General features: G+C 35.8%; 2 pseudogenes; one reads left to right on the forward strand and one right to left on the reverse strand.

The window, feature by feature from the left end:
* Positions 1-2,769: 2,769 nt before the first annotated feature.
* Positions 2,770-11,004, reverse strand: LOC101435730 (putative COBW domain-containing protein 7; annotated as a pseudogene).
* Positions 11,005-14,620: 3,616 nt separating this feature from the next.
* On the forward strand, positions 14,621-15,796 carry LOC101435307 (inhibitor of growth protein 2 pseudogene; annotated as a pseudogene).
* The last annotated feature ends 2,924 nt before the right edge of the window (positions 15,797-18,720 follow it).

An 18,720-nucleotide genomic window follows, 5' to 3' on the forward strand; every position in this document is an offset into this window, starting at 1 on the left:
CCAGTGATCCTTGGGTCTTCTGTTATATGACAAGACACATGGCCTTGTCTGCTGGTCTCTCCCTTCAGTTCTGAAAATTTTTGAATTTCACCTTCTTGCTTCCTTGTTTTTCTCTCTTGTTCTCTGTATTCATCCTTTTTATAAAGGACTCCAGTAAGAGAATTAAGAGCCACCCTAGGCCATGCTTTAATTGAAGTAAATTCATCAAAAGGTTACACCCATAAGAATGGATTAAATTAAAAACGTGATTTTCTGGGTGTACATACAGTTCCAAACCACCACACTGCACTGTACATTTTATAAATAAGGAAACTAATCTCGGAGTAAGTGCTTTGCTCAAGACCATGCAGACAAGAAACAGTGAAGCTGAGATTAAAGCTCAAATTTGTCTCAAAAAATCAGCTGACTTTCTATGGTCAATGTTGCTACCACAAAATAAGCTTGTTCTCTCAACCATGAATTGAGAGAATGGATGCAAGAGGCAATTGGATGAATACAGCAATGTTATTAAAAAAAGATGAAAGGGAGAAGAAGGAAGATTAGGATCAGGAACTTCATTGATAGAATCCAAAATAACACAACAGCAATAACCAACTTGAGATGATTTAATCAAAACACAACAGCAATAACCAAACTTGAGATGATTTAATCAAATACCTTTCTACTTCTAAGCACTGGAAGCATTCAAGATATACAAGTGTAACTCCTTTATTTAAAATTCTAAAAAAGAAATTCCAAAAATATTTTTTCTTCTTTTTTCAATTATTTATTTTTATTAAATTGTCCTTTTCTTTAAAGATACATAGATCACAAAAAATGTTACATTAAAAAATATAAGAGGTTCCCACATAATCCTCCCTCCCCCACTCCTCCCATATCAACAATCTCTTTCATCATTGGGGCATATTCATTGCATTTAGTGAATACATTTTCGAGCACTGCTGCACCACATGGATTATAGTTCACATTGTAGTTTACACTCTCCACTAATACATTCAGTGGGTTATGGCAGAATGTATAATGTCCAGCATCTGTCCCTGCAATATAATTTAGGACAACTCTAAGTCCCAAAAATGCCTCCACATCTCCAAAAGTCATTTTGATAGTCTTCTCTGATATTTAACAAGCATTAATTTTGGGGAACTCTTCTTTAAGTTCTATCTAGTGTCATTCTCTTATAATTGGAATATATTCATGCTGAGTTGGCTTTCAGTAGGAATAGGAGAAAAGTCAGCCATTGAATGCTTATACACAAACTAAATATAAAGATGGCTAAACTGTTAATTTACCTGGATGCTTATATATTGTCATTTTTAAGTTTCCATTGAAAATTAAAGAAGTGCAAAAAGCAAAGATAACCTTTCCCTCACACCATATCCAAAATTAGCTAAAATTGAATAATGACCTAAATACAAGGGGTAAGACCACAAAACTTTTTGAAGAAAGCATATGGGAATATCTTCAAGACCTTTGATTTGGCAATGAATTCTTAGATATGACACCAAAAACATGAGTAACAAAAGAAAAATAGATCAATTGAACATCAAAATTAAAAACTTTTATGCATCAAAGGACATTATCAAGAAAGAGGGAAAAGACTTACAAAATGGAAGAAAATATTTGGAAATCACATACCTGTTAAGGATTTAATATCCAGAATATATAAAGAAATCCTACAACTCAATGGAAAGAAAAGACAAAAAAAAAAAAAAACTAATTTAAAAATGGACAAAGGACCTGAATAGACATTTCTCCAAAGATATACAGATGGCCAAGAGCATATGAAAACCTCCTAAACATAATTAGCCACTAGGGAAATGCAGATCAGAATCAAAGTGAGAAACCACTTCTCACACACTTGGATGGCTTAACTTAAAAAAACAGAAAATAAATGTATGTGAAATGTGGAGAAATTGGAACCCCCTTACATTGCTGATGGAAATGTAAAATGGTATGGCTGCTGTGGAAAACAGTTTGGCAGTTTCTCAGAAAGTTAAACATAGAAATACTGTATGACTGGCAGTTCCAAAAGAATTGAAAACAGGAACTTAAATTAATACTTCCACACCCATGTTCACTGTGGCTTTATTTAACGTAATCAAAGGGTAGAAACAAGCCGAGTGTCCATCTACAGCTGAATGAATAAACAAAAAGTGGTTTACACATAAAATGGAATATTATTCAGCTATAAAAAGGAATGAAATACTGACAAATGTGACAGCATGGTTAAACCCAGAAGGCATTATGTTGAGTGAAATAAATCAGAAACAAAAGGACACATGTTATACAATTCCACTTATTACAGGTTAGGAGGGATTGAGGGAGGGGAAATGGGAAGTTCTTTCTTAATAGCTACAGAGTTTCTGTTTGAGATGACTAAAAAATTTTAGTAATGGATAGTATTGATGTAACACAGCATTGTAAATGTAATGAATGCCACTGAATTTTGCACTAAAAAATGGTTAAAATGGCAAATTCACACAACCACAATAGAAAAAGATGAATTTAGTAGTAGCAGTAAAATTTACTTAAAATTAAAAGCTCTGTAATTGGAATCTCCAAAATATATTGCAAAATGAATGACCGAAACTTCATTACACTAACGCCCAGTAAGGTTTAGCATTGACCAAAAACAAATGATTTAAATAACTTTTTGACTTAGATTTCCTCCACTTACAAGTCTCTAGCCACACAAACTTTCATTTCCTTTAACAAAAATTGGATCATTTTTTTAACTTCAATAACAATATTATTGTTACATTTATGCAATCAGCTGAAATTCTAAGGAAAAAAAGACAATGTTGAAGTAAGTTTTATTATCATTATTATAAATAACTTCTATAGATAACAAAGTCAGAAAATATGTACTCTAAAGCTGATTCCAGACAATAATTTTTGTGAAACACCTGCCTCCAAAAAGAAAAAATTACTTCAGAGGATATTCCACTGTATGAATGTCAGGTGTTACAGGAGTGACTTACTGTATTTTATGTATTCTAAAAAATAAATACCTAAAATAATACGTTGGCATTCAAAACAGAAATAATGCAAAGCACTAGATACCTAAACTACACCCAGCAGGAAATTTATTCCTTTTTTGATCATTCAGTCCTTTTGATAAGATACACTTCTACTGTTACAAACTCAGTCTTCTTTGAAATGTATTGTCCACTGGTTTTCTGTTTCTGTCACAGTAGCTATAAATAGTTGTGTAAGGATATCCTTATCTAAATTCCTGCCAGTAAGGGCCAATCTATTTGTCCTCTCAGTGTCATCTTTCCAACTCACGGAAGTCTCCCCCAGATCATATAGCTCCTAGATACCTCGGACAATCACTTGCTGTGGTTTGTCTTTGGCATCAGCCCCTTTAGTCGTATGACCTCCCTGCTGTGATTGTCCTTTTTTCTCAAGAATCTTTTCCCACAGTAAATTCTGAATAAATACATTTAAACTTTCTTCCTTTGCTTTTCCTGGCACTTCAGATGTGATTGTAACAACATACTGATCAAGGAGGTTGTGTTGGTGACACACGTTAAAGTTTTTTCCTGCAAACTTATTCCAGAGAGACTGTTAAAGGCATGTAGATCTAACACAGTAGAGAGATCAACTCTTGACCTTTGTGATTCTAAAATTTTTCCTAATCCATTTATTGATCTAATGATTGTTCTTAATTTGTTTAAATCCTCTTCTGAAACCAAGTCTGTTTTGTTGATAATGATATCTGCCAAAGCAGACCTGCCTAGTAGCTTCATTGATAGTTATCAGCTTTTTCTTCTGATAGATGTTTTAAGCCATATTTGAGCCCACATCAGTTATGACCCCATAAAGATAAATAACACTCCCTAACTGAGTTATCAGCCCAAAACATAGAAGCCATAGCACCAGGATCTGCTAAGTCAGAGGTTTCTAACAGTATTTTCCTTCTTCTGCATCAAATTCTTAATAGCTCTAAGTCCACTGTCCTTTAGGAAGCAGCATAGCTAACCATTTCCAAGTTCTAGCCATTCTTTGTAGAGTTCTCCACCCTGGCTGACAGCTAAGGATTTTTCTATGGCACTTCCTACCCCATTCAAAAATAACAGTCACTCTTTTACTAGGTGCTCTGCCAAAACGAAATTCAGAAGTGTTGTCTTCCCAGCACCTAAATACCCCGCGATATCCATAACTCATAAAGGTAGAATGTTTTGGTAATTTACTCCTCAGAAGTGCCACCCACATAATGCTTTTTCCTCTTGCCTTTCTGCGTATTTGAATTTCACAGTTATATTTTGAATTCTCAAAGTAATATGTCTGTAGCTGTTTGTTGACACTAATACAGATGATCAAGGGGAAAAAAATTCTGACTGGGATCTTGGTGCTGGGCCAGACTTTTCTTCCTCCTCGCTATTCTTCATTTCAATGGGGACCGATTCAGGTCAATCCTCCTCCGCTTTTTCCTTTTCATCATCGACAATACCATTATCCTGTAAGACCGTGAATCCTCCTCCTCAGTTCAGGAACCGGAAAGGAACCGGAACCCAAACGCCCAAATCGCAGCTCCGTGAGATGACTGCCTATGACTTGAGTTTTTCCTTCCTTCCTTCCTTCCTTCCTTCCTTCCTTCCTTCCTTCCTTCCTTCCTTCCTTCCTTCCTTCCTTCCTTCCTTCCTTCCTTCCTTCCTTCCTCCCTCCCTCCCTCCCTCCCTTCCTTCCTTCCTTCCTCCCTCCCTCCCTTCCTTCCTCCCTCCCTTCCTTTTTCTTTCTTTTCATTTTCTTTATTTTTTAAAAGATACTGAGATTACATAAATGTTACAGAGAATATATAGAGGATTCCCATATGCCCTGCTGCCCACACCTCCCACATTTTCTCACATTAGCAACCTCTTTCACTAATGTGGTACATTCATTGCAATTGATAAACATTTCTTTTCTTTAAGATATTCTTAGTGGACATATTTTTTTTCTCTTGTACTAAACTCAAAGCTATTAAACTTTTTCATCACTAATGCTTATTGAGTCTTATTTGAGAAATGCTTCTTTAAGGAATAGAAAATATATTACATTTTATTTTAAAAACTTTAATATTGTGCATAATATATATATAAATATATTTAATAATTATTTAATTGATTTATGTTTGGTAAAAATAAAATTTCCTTTTAGAAATTATGGAAAACCCATTTCTCCAGTTATTTGTAACCACACCTCTCTCATATATCATATATATATAAATATATATATAAAGTGGCTATTAAACCAAGTTCTCTATTCTGCATCATAAGTAAATAATTTTATAACCAGTGTTATAATATCATACTCTTTTTTTTTTAGGATTTGTTTTTATTTATTTCTCTCCCCTTACCCCCCCTCCCCCCCCCCCAGTTGTCTGTTCTCTGTGTCCATTTGCTGTGTGTTCTTCTTTTGTCCGCTTCTGTTGTTGTCAGTGGCATGGGAATCTGTGTCTCCTTTTGTTAGGTCATCTTGCTGCTTCAGCTCTCTGTGTGTACGACGCCATTCCGGGCAGGCTGAACTTTCCTTCACACTGAGCGGCTCTCCTTACAGGCACACTCCTTGTGCATGGGGCTCCCCTACACGGGGGACACCCCTGCATGCACGGCACTCCTTGTGCGCATCAGCACTGCGCATGGGCCAGCTCCACACGGGTCAAGGAGGCCTGGGGTTTGAACCACAGACCTCCCATGTGGTAGACAGTTGCCCTATCCATTGGGCCAAGTCCACTTCCCATCATACTCTTAATTACTGTAGATTTACAATAAGCTTTGACATCTAATCAAGACCTTTTACCCTAATCTTTTTCTTCATCATTCTCATTCTCTTATTTTTTCTTGGCCTTTGATCTTGCATATGTATTTTAAATCAATTTAGCAAGTTCTTTCACAAACCTGTTTAGATTTTTATTGGCATTATCTTGAATCTCCAGATCAGTTTATGGAAAATAAGTATCTTTATGATATTGAGCCTTCCTGTTGATGAACCAGAGCAAATTTTTAAATTATTTAGATCTTTCTGAATCTCTGCCAATTGTCTTTTATTGTACATTTTTGCTTATAAGACATGTTTATTATGAATTCTGTTTCTTCTAGATAACATCTATTATTTCTTTAAGCTTTAAGCATGTTCTTGTTAGGTGTTTTGAAATTTCCAAATATTATTACTCTCACTAAAAATTCGGAGTGAGGTTTCAATTGATGGTTTCTGACTTTTTATGTTAGTTTATCTTTCATAATTTTTCCTGTCTGGAATTTCTATTGGATTGATGAAACTTAACTATTTTTCTTATAGTTTCCGTATCTTTTTCACTTTTAATTTCCTGCAGGTAGATTCCTTTCACTTTTTTTAAGCCAACCAAATTTATCTGGATTTCAGAAAGATTTTTCCAGAAGGGAAAACCTGATATTCTTGTGGATAAGATGGAAAAATTGCCCAGTTGGATATTGGTATGTTTATAATTTAACTAATAACTTTACCTGAGTTTCTGTTTGATTGCTTAATTGATGACTACTAGAAGGACAGATGGCAGAACTCTGTTCTCAGGCTTGCTGTCTGCTTATTGTATCAATGATTTGTCTAAAAGTTTAGGAGAAAGTCTGTACAAATTCACAACTAACATGATTCAAGAGATGATAATGAATATGCCCTTGACTTTCATCATTCAAAGAACTGTCAAATGCTTGAATTCAACAAAATGAGATTGAACCAGTTAAAGCCAGGTACCCTAGTACAGCTTGAGCAGTAGTAAGTGTGAACAGCAGCAGGTGTGAAATTTTCAACCCATTTTAATCCCATTTTGGGTCAGCACTGATAAAACAGCCAGTGCTTAGATTAGTAAGAGGTAGAATAAGGCTGTTTCTAGTCCAGGTGGCCTCAAATTTCCTAACACCACATGTGGAATATTTTATTTTACTTGAGGGAACCACCTAGAAAATAAATAAAGACAAACTCAACTATGCCTAAATGAGAAAGAAGAATGGTGCAGGGGGTCAGACCAGTGATCATAATTATACCTATTCTTTTATATTATTTTTAAAGAAGTTGTGAGCTTACAGAAAAATCGTGTATACCATACAGGATTCCCATACATTGCCCCACTACCAACAGCTTACATTGTTGTGACATATTTGTTACAAACGATGAAAGAATAGCATCATAGTATTACTGTTGTCTGTAGCCCATAGCTTATATTTGGTGTATTTTTCTCACAAACCATCCTATTATTAACATCATGTATTAGTCTAGTATATTTGTTATAATTCCTGAGAGAATTTTCTTATATTTGTACTGTTAACCACAGTCCCTCATCCACCACAGGGCTCACTGTGTTATACAATCTCCTGCCTTGTACAATCCATGCATAGTGTACACTGTACACTCAGGGACTTTCAATTTCATCATGTAATTGTGCTGTCATCACCTTAGTCCATTTTAAAACATTTTCACTACTCCAAATGTAGAGTCCCATAACCCCTTACACCCATTGTTGACCTTTAGCATTGATATAGTAACTTTTTTGTTTTTGCTGTTAAAATATTGTTGTTAACTATAGTCTTCCCATGTATCACCATACTCTTAACGTCTTGTAATAAAAGAACATTCTTGTATTTGTACTATTAACCACAATCCTCATCCATTACCAAAATCACTGTATTATACAGTCCCTAGATTATCCTCTAGCTGGTCTTTCAATTGACATCAACCTCCCTAGACTACCCCTTTCAGCCACATCACATTTATAAATCAGCAGTGTTGGTTATACTTACTATAATGTATTAATATCAACTCTATCCATTTCCATACATTTACAATCTACCTTGTTGTACATTCTATATACAGTCAGCATCAGCTCTCCCTTTTCAACCTACATTGTCTTCTAGTAACCTGCACTCTAAGTTTTAACTCCATGTGTTTGTTCTTCATATTTAGTTCATTTCAGTGAGACCATACGACATTCATCTTTTTGCATCTATTTCACTCAACTTAATGTCCTCAAGGTTCATCCATGCTGTCATATGCATTCCAAGTTCATTTCTTCTTGAAGCTGGATAGTATTCCATCATATGTATATACCACATTTTGTTTACTCTTTATTATGCCTCTTCTTTAATACCTGGAAAAGATACCTGAGCACATGATTTCATTTTATTCATAACCTCTGAAGCACCATATAAGAGGAATGATCACTTGTTCTGAAATCAGCTGTCAGAGTTCAAATCTCTGCTCTACAGTTTACTTAACATATTTTTTATGAGGTCCATCATATTGTAGTATGTATTAGATGATTTAACTGAGCTCTTTAAGACTCAGTTTCTACACTTCCAAACACTCAAAATTGTAGTAAAAGGGACACACAGAAACTCAACCTCCATGCTGAATTATTAGTAAATGACACACATATCATATTAAAATTTGCAATATCCAGTAGTAAAAAAAAGTGATTCCAAATTTCCAAAGTGGAGAGAGGGGGGGAGAAGGGATCTAATATGTTACTTGAAAGGAAGTGACTCAGATGATCATTTTAATCTGCAAAATGTAGTTAGAAATGGTGGAGGGGATTTGGTGTGGGGGGAATCTATCTCCTATGAAAGAAATGGACCATAGCCTAGGATTCTATATTCAGATAAGATAGCATTCATAAATACTGGTTAAAGGAAGATATTTAGGACATGCTGGGGTTCAATGTTTATCATCCACTACCAAATCTGAAGAATCTATTTGAGAAAACTGTCTGAACAAACAAAAAATAAAACAGAACAAGGAATTCAAAATAAGAAAGACAACGATGAAAAATAATTCCTCAGCAGCTTGTGTGTGTCCATGTCTTAGTTTTTTTTAATGTTACAAAAGTTTATTTTTTAAATAAGAGAGTAATAAGTGCTGGAAAAGCCCACTATTAGTCTGGAATTAAAAGTACTAAATTATCTCTAAAATATTTCATGAAAGGACATAGTTCATTAAAAATTTGTTAGTAATATAGCACTTAAACATAAAAGGCTATTCAAAAATGCAAGAAAAACTTGATAAAGTACAATTATGGAGGGAAATTTTCACATCTATTATTTAGATTCTAGAAGAAAAAAATTATATAGAGACAGATGTTGTGTAATAACTCAATTTAAAAGACAGAATTTTAGAAGAATGCACACATTTTCCCATGTAAATAAACCACTTGTGAAAAACAGTTATTTAATTATCCACAAAGAAAATATTGCTTCACTTAAAAATAAATATTTAAAAAGACACTTTATAAAACTCATCCTGTTAGAGATAGAAATCAACAACAAAAAATAAAAGCTAATTTGATTGTTTATTAAGGTAAAATATTATTTATACGATATTGTATTTTATTTTCCAAGTGAAGCATTGTGTTTTTCCAGAAATAAAACAGGGCCATTTACGTTACAAATATTGATAAAGACCATAGTGTTTAGCACCTTTAGGAGAATCTTACTCCCACTACTGTAATGGTTATTTTGTGACTCCACAATATTTCCCTTGTATCTGATTCCCTGCTCATTGACATAAATGTTATGTGTGTAGGGGCAGAAATGGGTCCTTAATTACAAATCTAAGAAAACACGAGAAGAACCAAACCTTAATAAGGTGCATTAACAGTGCTATTGTGGAGACCCACCTCTGTATGTTACTGTTACCTTATAGGTAGAGTGCAGGGGAAGGGATGAGGGGCTTGAGTTGGTGGGTAGGAAGGAGAGTAGAGACCCAGGTCTTAAAAACATGCTAAGCTATTGCTTAAGATGAAGAGATTAAAAATCTTTAAGCACAGCAAAAGTTAATGCTATTGAATGGAATACTTTTCTTTCTCCTCTCTAGATGTTTATGAAGAGTTTTGAAGACAAATTGTATGTTTCAATAGATTTTAATATAGATTTTAATATATAATTTTCATGCCACAAAATCCACCTATTTCAGAGGTCCAGTTCCATGATTTTTGGCATACAATAAAATGGAAATAACTATTGATACATAATGTATATGATGGACGTCACAAACAGTATGTTAAGTGGAAAAAAGCCAGATCAACTACAAAGTTCATCTCAAAAGAGTTCAGGGATATTTTTAGACTATAAAATATCAATTCCTACACTTAAAAATATTTCCCATTTCTGTTCTTGTAATGAGCTCTATATAAGAAAAAGCTGTATCCTTAGCAGTCCTTTCTTAACTCAGTTTGATCAATTATACAAGTCTCTTGCTATTGAAGAAAGGATAATTTATATAAATATATGGATAATATATGCAATTAATACAAACTTTCTCTAATATATACACCCTTACTGTTAATAAGTCTGGTAATTAAAGGGTATATTAACTCTTAAATTTGCAAAATTTTAACATCCTTAAAACAAAAATACATATCCTTGTAACAATGTATTTTAATAAGAGCCAATAACATATTGACAGACTAAAAATAATGAATCTTACAAAGTGTGCTTAGTATATTTTTCAGAGGATTTGAGTGATAAGAAAAAAAAATGATATGTATGGAAATGCATTTTTATTGTAATCACTTCAGCATAAGTTACCACTGATTTTCAGGCTATTTTTAAAATGGTGCTTAATTTATTAGCACATACGAATTGGTAAAGCTGCCTAATCCCAGAATGCGACTTTCTAAATTAAGTGATACATGATTTAAGTTAAAAATGCAATCTGCAATTTTATTTTCCCTAAAGATCTCCACTTTCATATTTATCACTGTATTCATATTTAAACTTGTCATTGACCTTAAAGTGCCATTACTTTTGGCACTTGAATTTTCAAATACTATCATATCACAAAATTTTAGAACTAAATAAAATTGATGTTTACATTACCCAAGGTGATCAGCCTGCTACCTGATTGATAACCTTGGAACTCTTCCGTCATGGAAGGGGCAGTGATTTGTTCTAACTGAAATATACATTCTCTGGATATGGGTTTGCCTTCTCTGCACACAATGCTTCTGCCAAAACTACCATCAATGAGTTTATCGAATGTCTTACCCAACATCGTGATATTCCACACAGCATTGCTTCTGATGAAGGAACCCACTTCACAGTAAGTGAAGTGTGGGAATGGTCATGGGCCTTTGGAATTCACTAGTCTTATGCTCTCATCACCCTGAAGTGGCTGGGTTGACAGAATGGTGGGATAGCCTTTTGAAAGACTCAGTTACAGTGCCAACATTGTGGCAATACCTTGCAGGGCTGGGACAGTGTTCTCAAGGTGGTTGTGTATGCTCTAAATCAGTGTCCACTCTATTGTGCTATTTCTCCCATAGCCAGGAATCAAGGAGTTGAAATGAGAGTGATACCACTCACTACTATCCATAGTGGTACACTAGAAAAATTTTGCTTCCTCTCCCTGCAACTTTAGGCTCCTTTCTACAAGACCATCCCCTGGCCTTCTGATAACCCCACCACCATTTCTACTGTTTGCCATTCCACAAAGTGGGGGAGATGTTAAATTTAATGAAAAGGCCTAGTCAGGCCTTAAACCTAGAAACCAGGAGCAAGCAGCCCCAGATGCTTATCAGAACAGGAATCTTCAGTGGCAGGACCTCCTCCCTCCAAAGTGGATAAGACCACACTAAAAGATATAGATTGGTCTCTCTTCTCCAGAGTGAAGCAGGGCATGCAAAGCTGCCATCTCTCAACCCCAGTCCAGAGCAGTTTTTAACCACCAGAAGACTGGACACGATGGTACTTCTTCCTCTTCTCTTTTGGGCTTTTGGTGTTGTGTGACAAAGAGGTTATTTGCCCTTTCTGGACACTTGATTCTGTGCAAGTTATAGAGGGACCATTTTCTGAAATTTTCTGTTATGCCCTGAATCTCTGCTCCCACAATGCACTATTGTAGTAACTCACTCCACAGGAATGGTGACTAAACACTGAGTGCAATTAATCCAGAAGCTATTTTGTTTTTTATTCTACAAGCAACATTGATAATCAAAATGCCATCACTTAATAAGGGCTAGCAGGAGATATAGCACTTTTGTGAGGGATATCACAAGTTTTGGACCATTTAAGTTTGATATGCTGATGGGATATCAAAGTTGGATATATGAAATAGGGAGCTGTATGTATAGGTTAAGCCAAGAGATATGAGTTGGGTTGCTATTACTCTATGATTCCTGATATCAACAGGAAGAGAATAAAGAATAAAAAGAAAAGGAAGCCTGGAACTAAAGCCCTGAAGTTCCAACATGCAGAGTTCAGACATACATGGACTAGATTACAATGTGAATGGAAAAATTAGGAGCCACAGAACCAGAAGAAAAAATGAAATAAATGCTAACACAGTTTGAAAGAGAAAGAATGTTTAAAGAAGGAGGAAGGATAACACATTGGTTAATAGTGTCAGCTGTGGAGTCAAACTCCTGGATTCTAATCAGTTCCAACATTTGCTAAGTGATGTAACTTGGGTAACATATCTATCCTATTTGAAGCTCTGCTGGCACTTCTTCATCTCTAAACTGAGCTTAATTTTGACGAATTATTTCAAAATCTGAACTTTATGGTTAAACAATCCACCTAAGGTTCTTAGCACAATATCTGTCATGTAATAGATCCATTATAATTGTAATTTAATTGCATCATTATAATGGACACAGTGATCCATATTTTCTAATTCTCATGATATACCTAGTAATTTCTCTCACCCTGATTTGTTATAATTCACTAGTGAAATGTCTGTCTGCACTAACTATGAACTTCTTGATTAAAGCAACACATCTAATTCATCTCTCATAATCTACTCATTCACAGAATCCAGCACAGAATAAGCCTCCAATAAATGCTGGAAGCACAGATGAATAAATCAATGGCAGTGTAATCTTCCTTTTAATTTTTTTTTTCCTTTAGTCATAAACCAGAAAACTCACAGTGAAAGGATATGCAGATAAGTTTTGGATTTATTTCAATTAAACTGTGAGCTCCTTTCCTTCATGAAAGGTTTCCAAAAAATTATTGTTGTCATAAACCTTAATGCTAAGTAGGTTTGACACAACTCTAAAATGTATACTATTAAGGGTCAAAAGTTCATATGAATTTTTCCAGATAGTATTGCTAGTTTTTATGAATCTGTCTCATATAAGCCTCTATTTATTATTAGAGAACTAGAGACTAACTACTTTTTTTTAGGACATGCTCCAAAACCTTTCACATATCACATTCCTAAACATAAGACTATATGTGAATGTAGCATCCCGAAAATTCCATACATCCAAGAATGTTTCTTAAAATTATTTTTAAAGCTTTTTGTCAAGTGGATATACAAATAAAATAATTGCTAAATAGAAGTTTAATAGAATCCAGGGAGGAAATTCTCATAGCAGCCCAATGTTAAACTGATCTTATATCATAAATTACTGAAATTCAACATAGATAAACTATTTTAGTCATGATACATGGCACTGCTTTATTTTAAGTCATTTATATTTTACTGGATATTTATTTTAATGCTTGGTATTTTGATATAATGAATTATGATAGGAGATCCTTATTTTTTTCACTGGGAATTCTAATTTTGTAAGTTAGTGTTAAGAGGATTCAAAGTAAGAAAATGAGTTTTTCACAATATTTTAGAAATGATACAGATTTTACAAATTTACAAATTTTAAGATAATTCTATACATTCCTAATTTGAATCGAAATGATTTATAATTCATTAATCTTTTACATTCTTAATCCTTTTGTGTATTACATAGAATTTTCACATAACCTGGTATTCTGACTAGTTACATGGATTTCAATAAATTTCTAGTTTCTGTTTTCTAAATTATCAAATAGTTAATTATTTGATTTCTAACATTCTTTCTAATTTAACCTATACTGTATATGGCTTTTTTGTACTCTGTTTTTCCCAATATATTATCAAATTTATCAATTTATATTTAAATATGTACTTTTTAAGAAGTGTAGCTATTTTATTTGAGAAATATTTACATTATTGGAGGGTGAAAATGTTAATATTCAATTTTATGATTGACTCAATAATAAAATCAGGTCAAATAGCAGCAAACTGACTATATAAAAATTATTCTGGGATATATCAGTACACATAAGAAAATTCAAATGTACAACATTTTACCCTGCTGGTTGATGTACTAAAAGAAAATTATTAAGAACTGTGAATTCATAAGCTTTCTAATCAATAGTGTCTGCTCTTTTAGCCTAGAATTGTGAATGATTAACTTGTCCATTTTCCTTTGGAATGCTGTAAAGCTGCTATGCAGGCAACACCCTCACAAGAAGACACCAAAAGACAAATGTTTAAAAGGAAAAAGTTGATGGGGATCCGAGCCACGAGACAGCCTCGGTAGCATCTGGGGACTCGGAAGGGACCAGGAAGTGTCAACGCCCGGGACCCCCGCGCCAGCTCCGCCGGGGGGATCCCCGCGTTGCTCTCGTCCTGGGGAGAGAGAGGAGAAAGGAGGGGGCCCTGGCCTCGCCCCGCTCCTGGGCTTGTTACCGCGGGGGCGGGCAGTGAGGGCTTCTCCTGGGGGGAGTGAAGATCGCGGGACTCGGCTGTGCCCTCTGGAGCGGCGGCCGGGGTCCCCGCGGTGCCGGGCGGCGGCGGCCGGGGCTGCTGCTAGCGGGGCTGCTGGACGCGGCGGCGGCGGCGGCGGCAGGATGGCAGCAGCAGCAGCAGCAGCAGCAGCTGTGCTCGTCGTCGGCCGCGCTCCTCACCCGGGAGCCGAGCCGGCTGCTCGCCTGCTGCGTGCAGGGCTACCTCCAGAGTGTGGAGTCGCTGCCCCACGACATGCAGAGGAACGTGTCTGTTCTGCGAGAGCTGGACAACAAATATCAAGAAACATTAAAGGAAATTGATGATGTCTATGAAAAATATAAGAAAAAAGATGATTCAAACCAGAAAGCAGAGAGCATGAAAAAATTCAGATTGTCACACAAATGCTTGAATTGGTGGAAAACCGGGCCAGACAAATGGAGTTACACTCACAGTGTTTCCAGTATTCTGCCGAAAGTGAAAGAGCCTCAGATAAAGCAAAGATGGATTCCTGCCAACCAGAAAGATCTTCGAGAAGATCCCGCAGACAGCGAACCAGTGAAAGCCGTGATTTATGTCACATGACGACTGGGATTGAAGACTGTGATGATCAGCCACCTAAAGAAAAGAAATCCAAATCAGTCAAGAAAAAGAAACGCTCCAAGGCCAAGCAGGAAAGGGAAGCTTCACCTGTTGAGTTTGCAATAGATCCCAATGAACCTAATACTGTTTATGTAACCAAGCGTCTTATGGGGAAATGATAGGATGTGACAATGAACAGTGTCCAAAAAAAGTTTCACTTTTCATGTGTTTCACTTACATATAAACCAAAGGGGAAATGGTATTGCCCAAAGTGCAGGGGAGATAATGAAAAAACAATGGACAAAAATACTGAAAAGACAAAAAAAGATAGAAGATCGAGGTAGTAAAGGCCATTCACATTTTAAAGGGTTATTTGTCTTTTATATAATTCGTTTACTTTCAGAAAATGTTTTAGGGTAAATGCATAAGACTGTGCAATAATTTTTAATGATTAGTATTAATAGTGTATTAAAAGTTGTTGTACTTTTTCTGTGACCTTAATTTTCTGCACTGAATTACCAAATATTTTAAACCAGGTAGTCTTCAGATCACCTGATAAAAGGAACAGGGAATAGGGAGAGGGTGGCGTGAGCATCATAGAAACTTGACAAACCATGCCTATTTCTTTTTCACTTAAAACTGCAATGTTGTGTTTTGGATAAACACCAAAGTTTTGCTAGCATTTTAGTTGTACGTGCTTCAAAAATTTAGATATAGTTCGATTTCTCTGTAAACATCATATTATCTTGGGTTATTTAAAAAATGAACACTATACCATATAGAGTTTCTTTCTCCCCAGCCTCATTTATATATACACTTGTTCATTTCTAGTCTTCCAAGAATTTAAGGAACTAGAGATAAAAATAATTTGGGATTCCATGTGGAATAATGTGCTCTTTATTAGACTATTTGCTGCTGTATTTTCCTTAGTAGCATTTTGATACACTGTCAGTAGCCCATCTGTAAAATGCCTTGCTGCTGCTGCTTCATAGATACATTTAACTAGTCCTTAAAAATGGAGGTTTTTTTGTTTTGTTTTGTTTTGTTTTTTTAATTGGGATAGGTGAGAGTAGTTAGAATACCAAAAATGCTGCCATTGGCTTATATTGGCACTATCTGGGGTATGCAGTATCATAGTTTAAGGATGAGCAGTTTTAAAAATGCATCTTAATATTTTCCATGTGACCCAGTGCTGAGATACCTAACAACGGGCCTATAAGTGGGAAAAGGGCATATATACTAGTCTTTAAATAGTTGATATGCCTTAAATATGTTGATATGCCTTCATATCAACAATTGTTTTAAATGGTTTTGCTAATGGTGCTAGTTCATTTCTGTCCCAAGCAGTGATTATACATTATTTTAAATATTAGTGTATTTACCTTCTTAACTTTCTGGTATTGGTGCTGTTTGATGTTTTCACCTTGAATGAGCTAATTTCATTATAACAATGCAATTGACAATGTATTTGTACATTGAATTTTCCAAGATTCTAATATTTTAAGCGTAAGCATCTTGATGGATATATGTCCATGTGGTTAGAGAATTTGCTTTTGGGGGGAGGGCAGCGGATTGGCCAGTCCTTTAAATCTATGTGTGAAATATGGTCTATTGCTTATTTCTTCCTAATCTGATGATCCTGATTCTTTTTGATTAACATGTGAAAAGAAAGGCAGGAAGAGATGAGAGGTGGAGGCGTCTTTGGGACATGGAGCTGCCCTGGATGGTGCTTCAGGGGCAATCACGGACATTGTAAATCCTCACAGGGCCCACTGGATGGAATGGGGGAGAGTATGGGCCATGATGTGGACCATTGACCATGAGGTGCAGAGGTGCCCAAAGATGTACTTGCCAAATGCAATGGATGTGTCATGATGATGGGAAGGAGTGCTGCTGGGGGGAGGAGAGGTGGGGTGGGGGTGGTAGGGTTCAATGGGACCTCATATATATATATTTTTAATGTAATATTATTACAAAGTCAATAAAAAAAAAATTTCCAAAAAAAAAAAAAAAACATGTGAAAAGTCCTGTCTTGTGTTTGGAAAAAAAAAAGGAAAGTTACCAGATATAGCATTTGCACATCCTATTTTGTATCCTCTGTAAAACTAAAAGCTGAAAACCTTCATGTTCTTGTTCAATGTACCATGTATTTCTAGGGCACTTTGGGACATGATGTCCCTCCTCAGGGGAACTGGCCATTCCCCTGGAGACGGGCATTGTTGTTCCAGGGGGAGCTGACAAATCGCAAGTTGTATGACCACCCTGAGATCATAGATTTCGTCTCTTATAAAAGTGGGGCCCCTTTTGGCTGCCAGTTGAAGTCTTACCCAGGAGGGGACGCTTTGCCTGGGACCTTTTTTCCAATTTGGACTCTGATCTGCCGCCAAAGAGATTTCCCAATCCTGATACAAGATCAAATGTGTTTTCCCCCAATTTGGTGATTGTGTTTGTATATACTTTCATTCCTTTCTATATCTCTAACTAATCATTTTCTACTGTGATTACCCAATTATTATAATCAGTTGATATAACCTGAAATGCATTTAATTGAATAAAGCTGCTTTTGTATACATTTAGAGTTTCTGCCTCTTCCTTAGCAAAACACTGTTACATAACCAAATATGTGTCAAAGGATTCTGAGTGAATTAGAGGGTGTACAAAAACTTTGGTAGTAAGAGTCCCCAAGGAAAATAATCTATCTATATTCCTTTGTATATATAGCAGAAAATAACCCACTTTTTAAAATTTTATTTTTAATGAAGCTTTAGACTACATAAATGATACCTCAAAAATATAGGGAATTCCCATATATTCCACCAACTCGCCCTCCCACACTTTCCCCCATTAGCAACATCACATGTGTTACAATTGATGAACACACACTGAAGCTTTGCTACTAACCATGGACTATAGCTTACATTATGGTTTACACTTTGCAGGGCACAATTTCATAGGTTTTGACAAAATGTACAATGGCCTGTATCAGTCATTCCAATGTCATTCAGAACAATTACAATGCCTGAAAAATGCCCCATGTTCCACCTAGTCTTCCCTCCATCTCCCCTCAGAACCTCTGGTGACCACTTGCCTTATATCAATGTTACAAGATCTTCCATTGCCAAGATAATAATAAGTCTACTTTACTCCATAGTTACATCCCTCCCTTATGTTTGTTCCTCTCTCAATCTTGAGGATTTTAGCATGTTAATGACCACTCTATTACCATATACATATATTTATATACACACACAAATATATATTTGGCAAGGAAAAAGTATATGTTCTCCTTAAAATTTTGCTTTAATTCTTTTTGAGTTTTTTTTTTAAAGAATGGGGAAGAGGATGTGGCTCAAGTGATAAGGTCTCTGCCTACCATATGGGAGGACCTGGGTTCAATCCCTGGGGCCTGCTGGTGAAAAAGAAGAAGAGAAAGCGTGCCTGCACAGCGAGCCAGTGTCTTCATGGCGAGCCAAGTGCCCACGCAGTGAGCCAAGTGCCCACATGGTGAGCTGAAACGAGACGAGTGCTCGTAGCGTAATCCGAGTGCCTGTGCAAGTGAGTCATGCAGCATAATGATGATGCAACAAAAGAGACACGAAGGGGAGAGTCAAGGTAAAGCACAGCAGAGACCAAGAA

This window comes from Dasypus novemcinctus, chromosome 13, assembly GCF_030445035.2.
Source record: "Dasypus novemcinctus isolate mDasNov1 chromosome 13, mDasNov1.1.hap2, whole genome shotgun sequence".
In the NCBI taxonomy this organism is placed as follows: domain Eukaryota; kingdom Metazoa; phylum Chordata; class Mammalia; order Cingulata; family Dasypodidae; genus Dasypus; species Dasypus novemcinctus.